Consider the following 18,555-nt stretch of genomic DNA (forward strand, 5'->3'; position numbering starts at 1 on the left):
ACCTATCTGTTAATAGCTACTAATAGCTATGTAATAGATGTTAATAGTTTTTAATATGCTTGTTGTGCTAATAGCTACCAACAGATGTGCTTTAATAGCTATGTAATAGTTGTTAATCTTGCTATTAAATCCCAAACCCTAACTACTTTTAATAGCTAGTTAGTAATATCTGTTTTTAAGCTATGATGATAGATGTTAATGGTTGTGGTAATAGTTGTTAGTAGCTGTGGTAAGTCCTAATTTTACTAATAGCTAATGGCTGAAGTAATATATGCTAATAACTGTGCATAGGCTTTTAATATGCATGTTGTGCTAATAGCTACCACAACAGTTGTGCTAATAGCTGCGTAATAGGCGGCAGATTCCTCATGCTGTAAAGATTATGTTTGCTGGATTACAAACCCCCACGTCCAAGAACTTGACCCACCAGGTATGTCCCAAATAATTCTGCTAATAGCTGGTTCTCAAGTCATTGGGCTAATAGTTGTATTATTAGATGTTTATAGTTGCCTATTAGCTCTGTTCAATAGCTACTAATAGCAATTAATAGATGCAGATAGCTACCTATAGCTACTAACAACTAGTAGATGTTGATAGCTACCTAGCTGTTAATAGCTACTAATAGCTATGTAATAGATGTTAATAGTTTTTAATATGCTTGTTGTGCTAATAGCTACCAACAGATGTGCTTTAATAGCTATGTAATAGTTGTTAATCTTGCTATTAAATCCCAAACCCTAACTACTTTTAATAGCTAGTTAGTAATATCTGTTTTTAAGCTATGATGATAGATGTTAATGGTTGTGGTAATAGTTGTTAGTAGCTGTGGTAAGTCCTAATTTTACTAATAGCTAATGGCTGAAGTAATATCTGCTAATAACTGTGCATAGGCTTTTAATATGCATGTTGTGCTAATAGCTACCACAACAGTTGTGCTAATAGCTGCGTAATAGATGTTATTAGTTTTTAATATGCTTATTCTAATAGCTTCCAACATATGTGCTAATAGCTATGGGTATGCATGTTGTGCTAATAGGCTTTAAATATGCATGTTGTGCTAATAGCTACCCCTAGGTGTGCTAATAGTTGTGGTAACTATAAACACTAATTGTCTTTAAGTCCTAAACTCTAAACCTGTGCTAATAGCTATTAATAGCTTTTAATAACTATGCTAATAGCTTTTAATAACTGTGCTAATAGCTTTTAATAGATGTTGTTAAGTCCTAAATTCTAAACATGTGTTAATAGTTGTTAATAGCTGCACTAATGGCAACAGCTACTAATAATAAGCATGCTAATAGTTGTTTGTTAAGTGCTAATAGCTTTTCTAATAGTTGTGCTAATAGTTGTTGTGTTAATAATTGTAGTAATAAATATGGCACTTGTGTTTAAAGTTGTATTAATAGTTGATAACACTTGCTAAATGTTCTCTACTGTTTTTTTAGCATCTTCACCTAGGAGGGTATCACTTGAAAGTGGCCCAACCAAGTCTGTTTTTGCAGCCCACTCAAGGGCACACTTGAACCGACAACCAATGTCGGTGACCCTTGGGATGTTGTCGTTGAAGGCTCTGCCATGGCTCAAAATGTTGCTGAAAATGTTGGTCTTGATAGCACACGTAACAAATGGTAGTACCTACCTAACAGTTTTTTTGTCAACCAATAGCTGTGTGATGCCTACATGCTGATGGATGTGTTAGTTGTTAATAGTTTTAGATTTTTTGATAGTTGTTAAATGTTTCCTACTATTTTGGTAGCATCTTCACCCAAGAGGTCACTTGATATTGATATAGAACGACAGATGCCAAGTAATGTGGATAAAGCATGTGGAGACACCTTGCATGACTTCTTGAAACAGGCAAAGTGACAGAAAGGCGATGAAGGAAAGCAAGTGCCAAGGAGGGTCACACATGCATCTCAGGGTGCACGTGATCCTGAGCATGTTGGCCATGCTGAAGGTAATTCATCATTTCAAAACATTGAATGATGCATTGGTTTGTTGCCATTTTGACAGTTGAGTTTGTGTAATGTAAAATATTGTGCTTGGTGTCAATTTTCTTGCCTAAAATGCCATGCTGTCTATGTACAGGAATTTTTGTGTATGAAGCATGTGAGGACACCTTCTTGCAGGACATCTTGATGCAGGCAAAGCGAAAGCAACCAAGTCATGAGAAAGTGTCATCCAAGAGGCTCAAGAAAGCTCTTGCGCATGCACATAATCCAATTGTGGAAGTATCTGAGGAAACATTTGTGTGTGTGGAAAGTATGAAGAATATTATTGTTGAAGCGACAGAGACCATTGCTGGTGCTGACACTGCTCTTAAGCATGATGCTCCTAAAAGCCATGCTGATGATGGTGATTTATTGTGTCAAAATACACCTATGTAACTGAGTTTTGACCAAGAGCCAAGGAAACATTGAATAATGTATTAGCCTTTTGACATTTAATGATTCTTAGTGCAACCATCAAGTTTTTCAATTTGTGCATACATCACATTTTGTGCTTGAATATGTACTTGCCTATGTAATATTTTGTGCTTAGTGTCGAGTTCCTTGCTTGATATGTGATGTTGTGTGTGCAATCATCCATAGAGAAATGAGCATGGATTTAGTATGCTTTCAACCTATAAAGCACAAGATGTGGCCCCAGCTACATAGCCCCCCCTATCACCCATATCGTGATAGGCTAAAGCGGCAGAAGGAGCTCAAGGACATGGTACTATAAAAAGTTGAGACACGTATTCATGTCTAGCTATTGTGCATGGGCTTTTCTGAATTGCAATTATCCAACATGGATGCTTGAAGCACCTGAGGAGAATTGGCAGGCCACCCCAGTCATCTTGAGGAGGATCCTCGTGCTCTAATTCTTGACCTCAATGGCCTTCTCATTCATAAAGTGGATCTACAAGAATAGTTGTTTGTGCACTTTTACCGCACGAGTCAGAGCTGGGGACTTGCCGAACACCGTATATGTGAGCCACGAATGGCTGCAAGCAGACAACCAGAAACTAGCAAGCTCAACAGAAAGCAAAGGTGTGTCACTCACCGCTCAAAGCGCCGCCGTGAAGGATTCTCGCGTCGCAGTGAAGAAGGAGCCACCGTCGTCGCTCTACCGCCTCGCCGCCACACAGTGCTCGATCGCTCTCTCTCTCTCTCTCTCTCTCTCTCTCTCTCTCTCTCACATACGTAGGAGAAGGGGAACGAGAAGATAAGGCAAGAGCACACTTTGTATTCAACACATTGAGAATGCGAGTTTTAGGGTTACATTTGACTCTTATAGGTGACTTAGCCGTTCACACATGGGCGCCCATACATGGCCGGCTGATCCTAACCCTTATCGTGCTGATATTCAAGGTGCGTCTCTCATCGGAGATCACCCAATCCCTTTATCCTTTACATATGGTACCGACAAGCCCGGCCCATGACTCAGAATACTTAAATTAATTACATGACGTAAAACATAGTACGTCTCAATGTCAGTCTCATAGGTTAACATGCCCCCTTTCCTGATGTAGATTCCATCCTCGAAAGCTATGGTATGGTAAGCTCGATAGGGTTTGTTGTGGTAGACCGCCTGCAAAACAGGGAAGTAGAGTGAAATTATGCTGGAATTCAAAAGATATAAAGTGTAATAAATTCAAGCATGTTAGACCACAATGGATGTTGCTATGAGAACTTAGTTTAAGGGGTCACATGAATGAGCACCCTTGGGCTACTAATAATTTTTTAGGGATCCATCGTGATGTTACATTGCCCTTTCTCGGGTGGGTAGCTGCTTTCCTTCTACGAGGCTTCTTGTCTGAACGAGATTGAGTAGGGGAAGTAGTTGTTAATAACGAAGCTTTTGGGACCCATTTGTATGTACTCTTTGGCATAGTAAGCGGAGCCTTGGAGACCACACTTCCTGTTTCCACTCTTGACGTTGAAGCGTTAGAGGGGTGGCAAACAATCAAAGATGGTTTTGCAACCGGACTTTGTGATTTTTCGTTATCTAGCATTTTGTCCAGAGTTGATGACTTAGGTGCGGGATTTTAGGCGGTCGGGTTCTTGCGTTGTAACTCGCCTGGTTGCCCAATCAATATTGCACTTGGTGGCTAACATCCATTTGCGCCCTAAGTTTACAGTCCCCTCCATAGTACCAGAAAGCATAACCAAAAAGCTTTGAATTACGGTCCCCTTATCATAGGCAACCGGAGTGTGCAGAATTCTTGAGACAGGGGTTTTCTTCTTGTTGATTCCTTTAACTTGGGTAGCACTTTTGGATAAAGGTGGTTTTCCAAGTTGATACCACACGCCATATGATAGCAAATTGTGTTGAGCTCCTGTATCCAATAATGCATTATACAGCACCTCCCCGCCGCGTAAGGACTCTATAACTCAATTGGGTATCTTAGAGGCGGGTCAGATTCCAGTGAATCCTCCTCTGCCTCCTCGAAAAATGCTTGCGTAATCCCCAAGTTGGCTTCTCGTTGGTGCCTAGCATGCTGTTGACGTTCTTTGGCTTCAATTCTTGCTTGTATCTTCTTAAGCTCAGCTTGTTCTTTAGCTGCCTTCTTCTGATGGATTGCATGTAACTCCTCTTGGCTCAGGGGATCATAGTATCTTTTGAATTTACTCCCATTGAGGAATCCAATAGTTTCAACTCCGTCGAGAGTCTCCACACGGATGGTACCTTGTGGGGTAATTTCACATACTCTATACAGTCCCTTACCAGCATATTTGAGCTTCTTCTTTTTGTTACGCACTCCATGCATCAGGACTTTATCCCCAACCTTGATGTCCTTGTCTTTTAGGTGGCGATCAAACCATTTTTTCCTTCTATCCTTCTCCCCACAAGGGCATTGTACACAGCCAATTGTCTTTCTTCGTTTAGCCGCTCAAGGATATACAGGCGCTCTACTAAGGGATTACCATCCCAACCCTCTTGAGTAGCAACACGAAGACTAGGAATGACAAATTCCCACGACATGACTACTTCTTGGCCATATACCATTTTGAATGGTGTGCAATTAATAGCCACTTTGTATGCAGTACGATAGGCCCATAAAGCTGTCGTAAGCTTTAGATCCCAATCCATGTGATGAGCTTCAACTGTCTTTGTCAAAATAGAGATTAAGGTCTTGTTGGTACTCTCGATTGGCCATTCGCTTGCGGATAATAAGGAGTAGATTTATGATGGGATATCATGAAATTTGTTGTGAGCTCCTTAATCACTTCATTTATAAAATGCGTACCATTGTCGCTCACAAGTTCAAAAGGACAACCAAAGCGTGTGATTATATTTTCAAAGAGAAACTTGGCTGTTGTCCTTGCATCTGCCTTACGTGTCACTTTTGCTTCAGCCCATTTGGTCATATAGTCAGTGGCCACAATAATATAGCGAGATTGTGTGTTGCGGGCCGCTGGGCTAATTGGACCTACAAAGTCTAAACCCCACTTTTCAAATGGTTGGTTTACTTTAATTGGGTGTAGGGGCATCTGATTTTTCCACTGGGGTTTCTTGTATGGTTGGCATTCATCGCAACCCTTCACAAAAAGTGATGCATCTTGGAACATAGTGGCCCACCAGTACCCTGATTGTAAGATCTTTCGCGCAGTTAAGTCTCCTGAGAAGTGACCACCGGCTACGCCCATATGTGCCTCTTGAAAAATGTATAGATACTCATTCTCTCGAGCACAACGCCTAAGAACGTCATCCTTTCCTCTTTTATAAAGAGTCCCGGCTATCAAGCAATAGGGTTCGCATTCCTTGATCAGCTTTCGAGCTAGATCTTTACGAAGCTCCTTGGGTGGAAAGCCATTAACCAAAAAGTTAACCAATCTTCTCACTCCATTCAGGCATTGTCTCCACCATGAACAGGGAAGTGTCAGGTAAGTCATCATCAACTCCCGTAGGAGCCTCACCAATAGTTCATTTCAGTATCATTCAGCTGGCGACTGGCAAAGCTAATGGGGTAGTCTAGTTTATGTTCTCCAGGTTGAGTTAGTACACACCCAATAGCGAAGTTTGATGCATCAATATGCACATGGAAGATTAAATCCCAGTTAGGCATTCTCAAGATTGGAGCACTCGCCAAGGCCTTCTTTAATAGCTCATAGGCACGGTCACAATCTTCGGTCCAAATAAACTCGATGAGAAGCTTATACAATGGTCGAGCTATCTCGGCGAGCGAAGAATAGAATAAACCTTCGATAATAACCAACATGGCCCATAAAGCGTTGGACTCCCTTATAGTTGGTGGGTGGGGGTAATTCCAGAATGACCTTGATTTTACTCTCATCAGTGGAAATCCCATTTTTGGACACTATATGCCCTAAGATAACTCCGTGTTTAACCCAGAATTAGCATTTGAAAGGATTCAAGGAGATGCGATATAATCTACACCTTTCAAATATTTTTCGTAAACACATCAAGTGCTCGTCCCAAGAGGAATAAACACAAAGATCATCTAAGAAAGCTTCACGAAAGTCCCTTAGATATTCCTTAAAGGCTGTGTTTATCAATCGTTGGAATGTTGCAGGTGCATTGGTCAAGCCAAAGGCCATGACGCGAAAGGCAAACACTCCAAACTCCATTATAAAAGCTGTTTTAGCTTGGTCCTCTACTGCAATTGTGATCTGATTGTAACCAGAGTACCCATCTAAAAAGCTATATGCCTCCTGCAACTCTTTCAAGCACATGTTCAGAATACGGCAAGGGGTAATGATCCTTTCTGGTGGCTGCATTAACCTTTTTGAGATCAACGCACACTCTGAGTTTCCCATTCTTCTTTGGTACGATGACTATCGGAGAAACCCATTCTGAGTGCTCAATAGGGTATATGAATCCACATTTTACAAGCTTTTCAATTTCCTCTTGTACAATCTTTGCGTACTTAGGATTCATTGGGTAGGGACGTTGTTGGACTGGTTTAGCAGTGCTAATCATTGGAATCGTGTGTTGCACCACCGAGGGTGGAACACCCTTCATATCATGATATGTCCAAGCAAATATGTCTTTGAATTCCTTAAGAAGCTTCTTGAGTGTCGCTTCCTCCATCTGGGTGAGGTCTTGAGCAATAAAAACTGGGTTAGACTCCTCACTGGATCTGCTAGTTCTATCTCCTTAACTACCGCCGGGCCATCGTAGACATTGCTACTCCCATTGGTAGGCATTCATTGGGCTTTTGTATAGACGACTTTATGTTCCCCTGTGGTAAATGATTTGAAATGCTCAGGTGCGAGGTGTAAGTCTATCGGTTTTCCTATTGTGCCAGGTTTTTTTCTTTTAATTCCGCATCCTTTTGTTGCTGAGCTAACTCTTGGTTTTGCCGCCTTCTCGTAGTACGACTTAGTTTCGGTTTCTCTTCGATTTCTAATTGGGCGACATCATGAGGTTGCGGAATACACCACATGACACTTTGGAGGTATTGTCCCCAATTATCCGCTAACTTCCGATGTGCGTCAATAGCTCCTACATAACTAAGCCATTCTGCAGTGGATCTCTCTTTGTTTATTGCAGTTCGTACATTAGCTCGATAGCGTTGTCGCTTATGTCTCGTTTTCTTCTTACCAAGTTTTTGATTTTTGTTTCTATCAGGTTCGGACTCACTTGGTCGATCTTCACTTGTGCCCCCCTCACTCTCGGATGAACTGCAGGAGGTCATCGTCTTAGGCCTTGAGCACCTTGCTTCCACACTTGGGTGAATATTTAATTCATTCCCCCCATTAGGCTCAGAGTCGGTTTCTTCTTGAGATTCAAACGAATCAGAGTTGCATTGGTCAGAGTCTTCGCTACTGTCAGTGTCAAGGGAGTTTGCCACTATCAGGAGTCAAGTGCATAACACCTATCATGTTTATTGGCACTAACGGTGGCATATCTTGCCCCTCAGGTGTTACCCAACTTGTGCCTCTATTTCCCCATGTGTCTATGGTTACCGCTAGGTGTACCTAATCCACGTTATCTGACTCAGTCATACCCGGTAGGACATCCATATAAGGAGAATCTTTCCCATCATCAGTCTCTTTTTTACATGTATAGCAATACCTTAATGGGGCGGAGTGAATAGTGGTATCCGATCGATTATCGATGATAACCTTGCTTCCTAAAGGATGCACGTGACCATTCTCAAGATCAACTCGAATGATAGAGTTCTGGAATTGTAGGTAAACATGGTTTTTCGACCAGTCATGCACCATTTGTGCTTCCCTCATGAAAGGACGTCCTAAGATCATTTGATATGACATAGGATGCTTGGAGAAATCCATTACAATGAAGGTATGTCTTACCTTGTATCCCAAAACCTTGATCTTAAGGTCCCTTAACATTCCAATAGGTTTAGCAATAGTTCCGTTTGCCATCTTAACCACTATGTTTGTGACTTCAAGGTGAGGTCTTCCCATAGATTCCCAACAGTTTTTAGTCACAATGCTCACTCCAGCACCACCATCAAGGATTCCCTTTAGAGTTAATCCCTTGGTAGTAATGGGGAGGGTTGCATTAGATTCGTCACCTTCAAAGTACTGTCCCAACTTGTTAGCAGGTATTTCAACGACTAAGTCTTCATCTAGGTTGGTTGTAGATCCCAATGTTCCCCTTCATCTTGAAGCGTGTCGGGTCTATCCATATTTGCAAATTGTGGTAACCCCGCCTTTAGTTCTCCATTGAGAAATACCCGAAGAGCTAAGAATAGCTCAGGATCTCCGTATAACTTGGATATGATCGAGGTTCTGATTTCAGAGGACATGAAATCCATTAGCTTGGACACATTCAACGGTACTTTTCGAGATATCGCCCCTTGACTAGGGACTGGTGAAGATGGAATCACTTCCTCTTCGATGGGGTCAGGCATTCCCTCACTAAACATTCTTTCAAGCAAGAAGGGTGGTTGCCCACTTCCTGATGTCCTATCCTCACTTTCTTCCCGAATGATACTAGGTATAGCTAACGGTTTATGGTTCCTGTGAGGCTGAACTTGCGTAGGAAACACTGTGTCTAGAATTTGGATTTTTCTAGGGTTTGCTGGCTCCAGTTCTCTTTGTGTTTCTTCCACCAACCCCCTTAAGTGTTGCACTTGTTCAATCTCCTCAACTGGGTTTGGATAAGTTCCAATCTTTTTCTTGAGGGTTTTTGGCCCACGTGGCTTGTCTTGGGGAGTCTCAGTCAGTTTGGGTGGCCGAGAGGGCATTAGCTGACTTGGTTGTGGGGCCGAGGAAGTTTCCTTCTGTTTCCCCTGATTTATGTATTCGCTTGATTCTCCTTCGTTGAGTCCCCAAGTGGGTTCCTCCCTTAAGGTAGTGGCTTTGGTCCCCATGGTTTCTATTGAATCGGAATCATCTTCAGGATCTTTCATATACACGGGGTCATCTCCTGTTCCTATGTTAGTCTTTGAACTAGGCTTGGAGCTCGTGGCATTAAGCGATCTCTTCCGCCGCATTTTCTTTTTCTTTGCTCGAGCAATTGATGCAGTATTCCTCTCTTCAAAAATGTAGTTTTGATTTTGAAGCATTGATCGTGTAACTACATTCGCGGGTACAACAGGTGTGGTTCCTCGTGCCTCGTTAACTGACCTCAACCAAATTCAATGGCGTAATCTTGGATGCACTAGGATTATGTGGACATTGAGCAATCAAATGATCTATGCCACAATGATTACATGTAAGTACCGGCACTCCCAATGTGCTCCCTTGATTTGGTTGCATTTGAGTAGCGATCTTCTGTAGCCTATTAGGGCACTCCGCTACACGATGCGGTCCACCACAATCGTAGCATTGAAGAGGTGGTCTCCTCTCGCCAGGGTATTAAGGTTTTGCCCTCTTGTGGGTGGCGAGAGCAGCCGCTTGATATACAGGCTTGACTTGCCCGAAATGATCCTCCATGTAGTACTGGGGAGTCATTTCAAACGTATCAATCCCATATGAAACAGTGGGGTCTATCTCCTCTTCATAATCCCCACACGCACTATGTGACTCACAACCCATCTGGTTTATAGGGGTAATCCTTGGATGTGGAGGTTGTGGTCCTAGCACTGGTGGTGGTAACGGCACAGACTAGACTACATTCGGGTTCCTTGGAACTATGTGCTGACGGTTACTCGACAGGTGGTGCAGGCATAAGCGCGGGTACTTGAGGTGTGTTTGACCAGGCTAGTGGTGCCTGATTTGCCAACATATGCTTAAGTACTAGGCAATCCTTAGATTGATGGCCATACTTACCACATGCATTGCAATTCCCATTGAATTTAACTCTGAATGTGCGACATTCACTCGTACTATGTGGTCCTAAGCAAACCGAACACCATTGTTGCTCTCTTCTTGGGTACATATGGCTATTTTGAGGAGCTCGATTACCCCTAAAGTATTCTTGGAGAGCCTTAGTAAGGTCAGTCACACAGACATTTCGGATATCTTGGGCTCCTTGGCAATAGGTTTTACCATCATTGGCTCGTGCCCAGATACTTGCGAACTAACGGATTTTGTCTCCGAAGACACCTTTTTACCTGCAATCATCAAGTTGTCTTCTAACTGGATTGCATTGGTAGTGACTGCTTCCCACGTCGTAAGACCTCTAATGACTAGGCCATTGTATATGTCCTCGTGGCGCAATCCTCGGATGAATCTATCAAGCTGTTGGTTGTTATTGAAGCACTCATCAGGAGTGCAGCGAGAATTTAGATGCTTTAATCGACTAATAAAGTCTCTTATTACTGACTCCCCTTCCTCGCGTTCAGCTTTTTGGAGTTGAGATGCTACTCCCCAAAGCACACCCTCACGTATGTATTCTTTCAAGAACAATCTCTTGAGAGTGGGATAGTGAGTACGCTCTTCAACCCTTAAAGTTCGATACCAATCTCTGGCTTTTCTACTCAAGGTTAAGCCTAAGGCTTTACGTTTATGTAGCTCATTGTGCTCTTCCAAGGAATCACACACGTGTTCAAAAACTTCAATGTGCTTCCAAACATCTTCGTTACCCCCACTGAAGTTCTGAGTGAGCTTGGCCACTTGTACCGCCTTGCTTCTAGGTTCTCTCTCAGGCATGCCCCGCATGTTTTCCGCAATAGATCGTCCGATCGTCTGAGCAAACGCTGCAAGATCACCTAGGTGAGTAGGCATAGCTGGTGGAGGCACTTCTGGGATAGCCTGGTTGATAGGAGTTGGCGTTGGTCTTGGTATGTATGCAGCTGACGTAGGATATGATATGTGACTAGGCCTAGCTCCTCTTGGATAAGGGTTGTGATAAGGCGGTCGTGGAGCATACGCCATTGGCATACTAAGAGGCATAGGAGCTACATGAGCATGAGTAGCGATAGGTACATATGGTTGATAGGCACTGGCACGCACTATTGTAGTAGATACTGTTCCACTAGGTAGCGGTGTCGTACTAACTACAGTGGTAATAGGTGCGCTTTCTGTCATGCTCATCATCGGAGTAGGCATTGTGGATTCCCTAATGGAAAGTTGAGCCAAGGTTGGAAAGCTAAAGTTACTGCTCGTGGGCTCAACCTGCATTGAGACTCCAGGCGAAACAACATACGAAGGGTCTATGGGACTCACCGAGGGAGTCTCCAATTGTGACAGGGTTGGTTGTTTGGCCTTACCCGTATCCAAAAATTTCATAGGGCTAGTGGAAACTAGGTTCACTCCCCTATTTTGCCTCTCGAATTGGATAATTCTATGAATAACCTCACATATCATTTGTTGTTGCTCTTCTAGATTAGTGGCACTAGATGTAGATCGTATGACTTCTAACCAACCTACATGGTATGTGTAACCCGTGTATAGGTCAGTTAGCGTCTCCTTGTGTAGATCATATTCCCAATTTTCATTGAGAAATATCCCATCCAGACTTGGTGTGCCAAACGGTTCTCTTGAAGTGGACGCAATGTCACTTCTTATGGATTGGCTTCTAGGGACCTCTACTTTAGGAAGCACTTCAGAAGGTGGTAGCTCAGTAGAGCCTTCATTAAACGAAGAGGGTAGAATATCCACATGGACACTCTTTGGGAGGGTAGGGTCTACATGAGATGTGAATGGCGAATCTACTACCCCTCCTTCTTCATTTAGTTCGCTTATCGCATGTTCAGAGCGTGTAGCTCTACTAAAGGTCTCTATTAGACGACTAAACATGCTAGATCCGGGTTGTGGGGCCCAAATTGGCATGTTTTGGCTTGCCTCCTCAGGGTTCTTGGTAGGGTGCCCCTCCATGGCTTCTGAGTCAGAGGACGAGTCACTATCCGCGCTATTCGTGGATCTTGGGTTGCACTTCCTTGGGTTCCAGCTGAAGGCCAAGATGTTAACGTGGAGGGATGGTGTGAGCCTGCATAAATTTCTAGTGGCTCAGACTCTAGCACCCGCGACCAGAGTGTAGATGCATGTGACGTGGGTACCCTACGGGCGTTGGTAAACTACCCTACGGGCGTTGGTAAACTACCCATGGTAGCTCCAACTTGTCACATGTGTTTTGTGACTGCATCTTCTCCATTGATCGTGCATGCATGCACTACAGGAACAAGACAGTCATCTATATGAAAGTGCGGAGCCATCTTGTTTTGAGTAGCCACATGAATACAATGCAATGAGCGTGCATTAGGGAAATCTTGACAGTCCCGTCATCTAATCTCTTGATTCACATCTCCCACCTTGACCTCCCAAAATATACATTCTACGTGCCTATGCTTGGAAGGGTAGTGTGCAATGGATTCATTGGATAATTGTTGACAAAGTAATTGCATGACATTTGCTGCACATTTCAACTCAACTCCATTGTCTTTCAATTGCTCGTGTGTTAAAGTCATCTTCACAACTGAACCTGCCCCATCATGTTCTCCCTTACCATGACCACTACCAAAAAAGTTCCATACCATCATTTTTCCTATTAACCTAGCATATCTCCCAACAAAATAGAAGGGCCTCTTTGCCTTGAATTGAGATGCAGCCCCATCAGACCAAACCCAATGTTGGTTGACATCCAAGTCTTTGTCCTTCAACCATTGCTAATGTAGCATGAAGCAATGTTGCACAAATAGAGTGTCATGCTTTTTATCATAAAAAATGAAGAAGTGTATAGTCTTTCTTACCTCACCTCCAACACGATAGTAGGTAATGTGCACAAAAATGGTGACTTGATTGGAGTACCAATGCATGGATTGGATCTCATTTTGTTCCTTGAAAGAGTAATTTTCAGCAAAGTCCATGACTGAAACAACTACATCATCTAGAAAATGCATAATGCACTCCTTGAACTGTTCAGCCTGCCACCATCGATACATGAAGTCATGTTTGATGAGGTGGGTCTTAAATAACTGCAATAGATCAGTGCAACTCATCTCCTTGCATACAAGGTCCTTTCTTTTTTTCTTCTTTCCACCTTCAGAAGTGCATGTTTCCACATCCTCAAATACTCTCATTGTGATGGTTTTTACATCTTCAAACAGCTCACGTGGGCAACATTTTAGTTGCTCTGCTCCACACTTCGTACATTCACCCATGAGACATTTTAGTGCATGATGGTAAGTAGACCCATCTTACCTAGGGCACAAGATAGAATCTATAACCTTTGAAATGCTCTTCTCACGGTGTGCTTAGATGCAGAATATTGACATGGTAGTGATGAATCCATGCACACCACACCATGCATGTACATTTGCACAACCTGTTGAGAGAACGTGGTGCTCATGCTAGATTCAAACATGTGGAGGAGAGAGACCCAAAATACAAGAAGAGATCTTGCTTATTAAGTTGCTCAAAATACAACTAAGCTTCATGCAAATGCAAATGCCTTTAGCATGTGCTTTTAAATAGGCTTGCTAGTGGCCTAGGGTTAGGTGGCTCCCTTAGGACCATTCACACCTTCTACACCCTTGTTCACTAAGGCTCCAAGGCCTATATCTTAATACCCCCCTCAATACCAGCCACCATGAAAAAATGTGCTTGGAATGGGTGGTATTGGACATATGAAGAAAAAATGTGCCTTCATAACATTAGGCTTACAAGAATGTTCAGGGTGGTGTGGTTATCTAGGACTTACCACTATGTTCCTAGAGCCTTAGAGACTAATACAATGATGCCATCTAAGTCTTTATTTGATGTCGCCGATGAAGATGTACACCTTAATGATGGTGCACCCCACTCTTTGTGCTTGCCTGACCTCTTGTAGTTGACATGCTTTGGACTTACATGCCATAGCTTCCACATGCTTTCCATGACCATTCTCACACAATGAGATCAACACAAGAGGCTGCCACTCTTGCTTAAGTGGTTTGCACATAGATGTTCCTTAAACATGCTTGATGCTTCTCTGCATACCATACCTCCTCCATGGGCAATGAGTGAATTCCTTAGAGTAATGGTTATGAGGTAGATTTATATGGGAAAGGGAGAGGGAGGGTCTTACCACTTGCCTTATAGATTGGTCAAGGGCAGTGTCTACTCCATAATTACAACAAGAGTTTTTGTGCATGTTGGTTACATGATGATACCCAATAGGGTTTGAAAATACAAGCTTAATGAAAGTGAGTAAGTGGCTGAGGTAAATGCTCAAACCAACAAGGTACATCATTCTTGGCTCATAATGTTGCCTATGTCTATTACAAAGACAATGCCAAGAGATGCTTCTCAAAAACATGACAAACAACAAGGTAGAGCATTAGATATGCTATGCTCAACCTTAAAAATCATCTTAGGAGATGAAAATGCTGAGTATGCAGCGGAATAACATGCCTTGGGCTTGGGAAACGAGAGCATATGGCTTATGACATGCTTATGCTTCTTACAAACAAGAGCCTCAAGGGTGATACACAAAAATATTAAAGATGAGCACTTAGTGTACATGTGCCCAACTTTAAACCACTCAAGGAACTGAGTTTGATGATGAAAAACCAGAAAACTTCAACCTCTTTGGCTTATGGGATGAAGACAATGGTTTATGGTTGCACCATTTCTCCTTGGAAGCTTGCCAAGGTAAGCATAGAAGCGGGTTGATGATGAAGACTTATAATGTGGCACTTATGGTGTGTGCCCGGCCTCCAATACTGATGAAGAAGAGCCTCCTTCAAGACCTCCTCCTTTGATGGTTATGACCATTATTAGTGTTAAGCAACACTATTAGTGCTTATAAGCACACTTTGAGAAGCTTTGTGCACTTGAAGATGTTGATGAAGCTTGATGACAATGAGGCTTATGAATACCCCATGGTGTATGCTTACCACTTCAAGGATATGGAAAAAGACCCTCACAAGAGCACTTAACAGATTAGTACTCCTTTAATGATAAGCATGAAAGCTAATTAGTATTTAAAAACACTTTTATAAAGATTTCATACAAACTGCCATGGAATGCATAGACAGACCTGGTCTTTTGGCTCTAGCACATGCATCGATGGATCATTAGGGCTGAAACTTGAGATGTAGGACCTTGAGACCATGGGCTTCAAAAGCCCTAAGCCCTCTAAGCCTGCAATCGCCTACACATGGCGGCGGCGGCGAATGGTTGTACGAACTGTGGAGAGGACAGCGAAAGGACTGCGTCGAGTTGAACAGACAATGCTGCAACGATTTGAAGGAGAACCACACAATTAGCGGTACGAAATGAAGCGTAGGCCTTGTTCACTAAGGCTCCAAGGCCTATATCTTAATACAACCCACCATGCATTCCGAAGGCTTGACTACGCATATGATTGACAGCATCCTTCAAAAATGAAATTTGCACATGGTAGATACAACAACATGATAACTACCCTTGAGTTTTCGAACAAAGTATGGCTTCGCTGACTCAAAAGCACGAAACTGGATTGTGACATTGGGAAAAGCATCCTTGAAACGTTGGAAGAGCTCAGTCTATAATCCAGAACATAGAAAGCATGTAAGCCACCTATAAACATATTAATAACTATCAAGCCACCTATACACATCTATAAGGTAACTATTACAAAGTTATTAGACAACTATTAAATTGCTCCTACTAGAATCTTGTCTAATAGTTAGCTATCAATAAGCTAGCAGACAGCTATTGGGTGGCTATTAGACAACTACCAGTAAGCTAGTAGGAGGCTCTCTCTACTAGCTTTTAGGTACCTAATAGCTGTCTATAGCTATTAGCACAGTGATCAACTATAGTAGTCAGATATAAGATAGATGGCTATTAGATATAATTCTATTAGGTAACTATCAATTAGCTATTAGGTAGCTATTAGGTAGCTATCAATTAGCTAATAAACAATCATAGTAGCTATTACACAATTATTAGATAGATATTAAATTGCTATTATAATGTTGTTTAATAGTTAGCTATCAATGAGCTAGTAGACAGCTATTAGGTGGCTATTAAACAATCATTAGACAACTATGAGTAAGCTATTAGGAGGCTGTGTCTACTAGCTTTTAGGTACCTAATAGCTGTCTACAACTATTAGCAATGATCAACTAGTAGTCAGATATAAGATAGATAGCTATTAGATATAATTCTATTAGGTAGCTATCAACAGCTATTAAAACTAGAAGATTAACAACTATTCGATATCATTTCATGAGACATAGAGCTATTAGTAAGCTATTACACAACTATTAGATATATAGAGCTATTAGCTATTAGAGGTACATCTATTTATTAGAGGTACATCTATTTATTAGTTACACAACATCTAATAAATAGCTACTAGTTATATACAGTTTTTGGATAGCTATCACGTATAAATTAAGTGCACAATTATTATTAAACGAAGGTTGCTATTAGATTCATATCTACTAAATAGCTACTAGTTAAAATAGATTCATATCTACTAAATAGCTACTAGTTAAAATAGCTAGTTATTTATTACATATCTAAAAGATATGCAGCTATTAGACAACTATTACGTATATGTTAGGTAAGCATGTATTAATCAAGTCTTAGTTAACTGCACACTCTAACTGTTAAGTAGCTACTGTCTATCTATTAACTAGCATAGCTAGTTACCTATTACATAGGCTTTAGATATATACAACTATGAGAAAGCTATTAGGTAAATATTAGATGCACAGGTATAAACAACTATTATGCATTAGGCATATATCTATATTTGGGTGCCATAACTATTTAGCTAGTGAGAAATTTTCTAACTTTCACTAGTATTATACAATAGGCATACCTGTGATACATCTAGTCAATGAATTGGGTGCTTGATGTAGTTCTTTCGACCAATTCTTTTTCGACATATGTCCTTTTTGTTAGGGGACACACAAGTCTCAATTGTCCAAAAAGTGACCACCAGCTCCTTGACCTCATTAGGTATGTGGCTTCTTGGTTATTTCCTATGACGTGGAGAAAGACAACATGGAGTTGTCATTTTCAAGTTCCAGATGAGATTTTTCCACATAAAAGTTCCTTCTATCAACGGATAGTAGCTTAGAGACATCAGTGGGTTTGAGGCCTCGTGACTCCCCTGATTCTTTTGAGTTTAAGAGCATTATCATGGCAAACCTTTTGAGGAATAATTCATCCCCAGACTGTGGCTTCTTCAAACTTTGAAGTGTGTTGCAAATATTTACTATGAGCGCTGTTTGAACATCATTCTGGTGCCTTGGAGCTGTGTCTTACAAATCTTTTAATGATGGATGAAGGATTAGCTGATTGAAGATGTCTTTCTTAGTGGCCATGTACATTCCATTTGTTCGCTGACACAATCTCTTTGGAAATTTCTGCTCTTCTTTTGCCATCAAACGGTCTTTACATGGTCCCAGTTTCTTGCTTCCTCTGCATTTCTTTTGTTTCTGGCTCTTTGTTTTCTTTTGCGTTGTGCTTCATATTCCCTAATGAACTTATGTTCCTGGGATGGGAGTGCATTAACCTTTAACATATAAACTTATGTTAAATCCCCACTTTTGCATTGCATAGAGAGAGAGAGAGAGAGAGAGAGAGAGAGAGAGAGAGAGAGAGAGAGAGAGATCAGTGCTCAGACCTGCAAAGTTGCAACCTCTTCCAACTCTTGTAGTTCCACCATGTTTCTCTTTTGTGTATTCAGCCGAACATAGAAAGAGAGAGAGAGAGAGACAGATCCTAGGCTGGGCACGTGTTGCTCTGACCAAAATCCATCACAAAGGTAAGACAGCGAAAGAGAGTATTCAACTATTTGTGTGTGTGTGTGTGTGTGTGTGTGTGTGTGTGTGTGAGAGAGAGAGAGAGAGAGAGAGAGAGAGTATTTAGCTGTTTGTATGTGTGTGTGTGTGTGAGAGAGAGAGAGAGAGATAGAGAAAGAGAGTATTTAGCTGTTTGTATGTGTGTGTGTGGGAGGGGGAGAGAGAGACAGAGAGAGAGAGGGAGAGGGAGAGAGAGAGAGAAATGCAAGCTTTGTTTGTGTGTGGGCACATGAGCGTGAGATAGAGAGAGAGAGAAACAGAAAGAAACTCCAGCCCGTGACGTGGGGAAAGGAAATCATGAAGGTTTGAATTGTAAAACCTAAAAGTTTGAATTGTGAGATCTTTTTCGTGGAGTAAAATGGAATTCTTGAAATCTAGCTTTACACATTTCACAGAGCTAGTTCACAACCTAAATAGCATTGTTTGGGACATTTTTTGTACACATATTCATGCTTCCATCCGCTTCC

The 18,555-nt window shown here is 41.7% G+C and overlaps 1 pseudogene; it reads right to left on the bottom strand.

Moving 5' to 3' along the window:
• Positions 1–15,664: 15,664 nt before the first annotated feature.
• On the bottom strand, positions 15,665–17,614 carry LOC147629597 (uncharacterized; annotated as a pseudogene).
• Between the last annotated feature and the right edge of the window lie 941 nt (positions 17,615–18,555).

This window comes from Cibotium barometz, chromosome 17 (genome assembly GCF_041138505.1).
Source record: "Cibotium barometz isolate CiBa-2024 chromosome 17, ASM4113850v1, whole genome shotgun sequence".
NCBI lineage: Eukaryota > Viridiplantae > Streptophyta > Polypodiopsida > Cyatheales > Cibotiaceae > Cibotium > Cibotium barometz.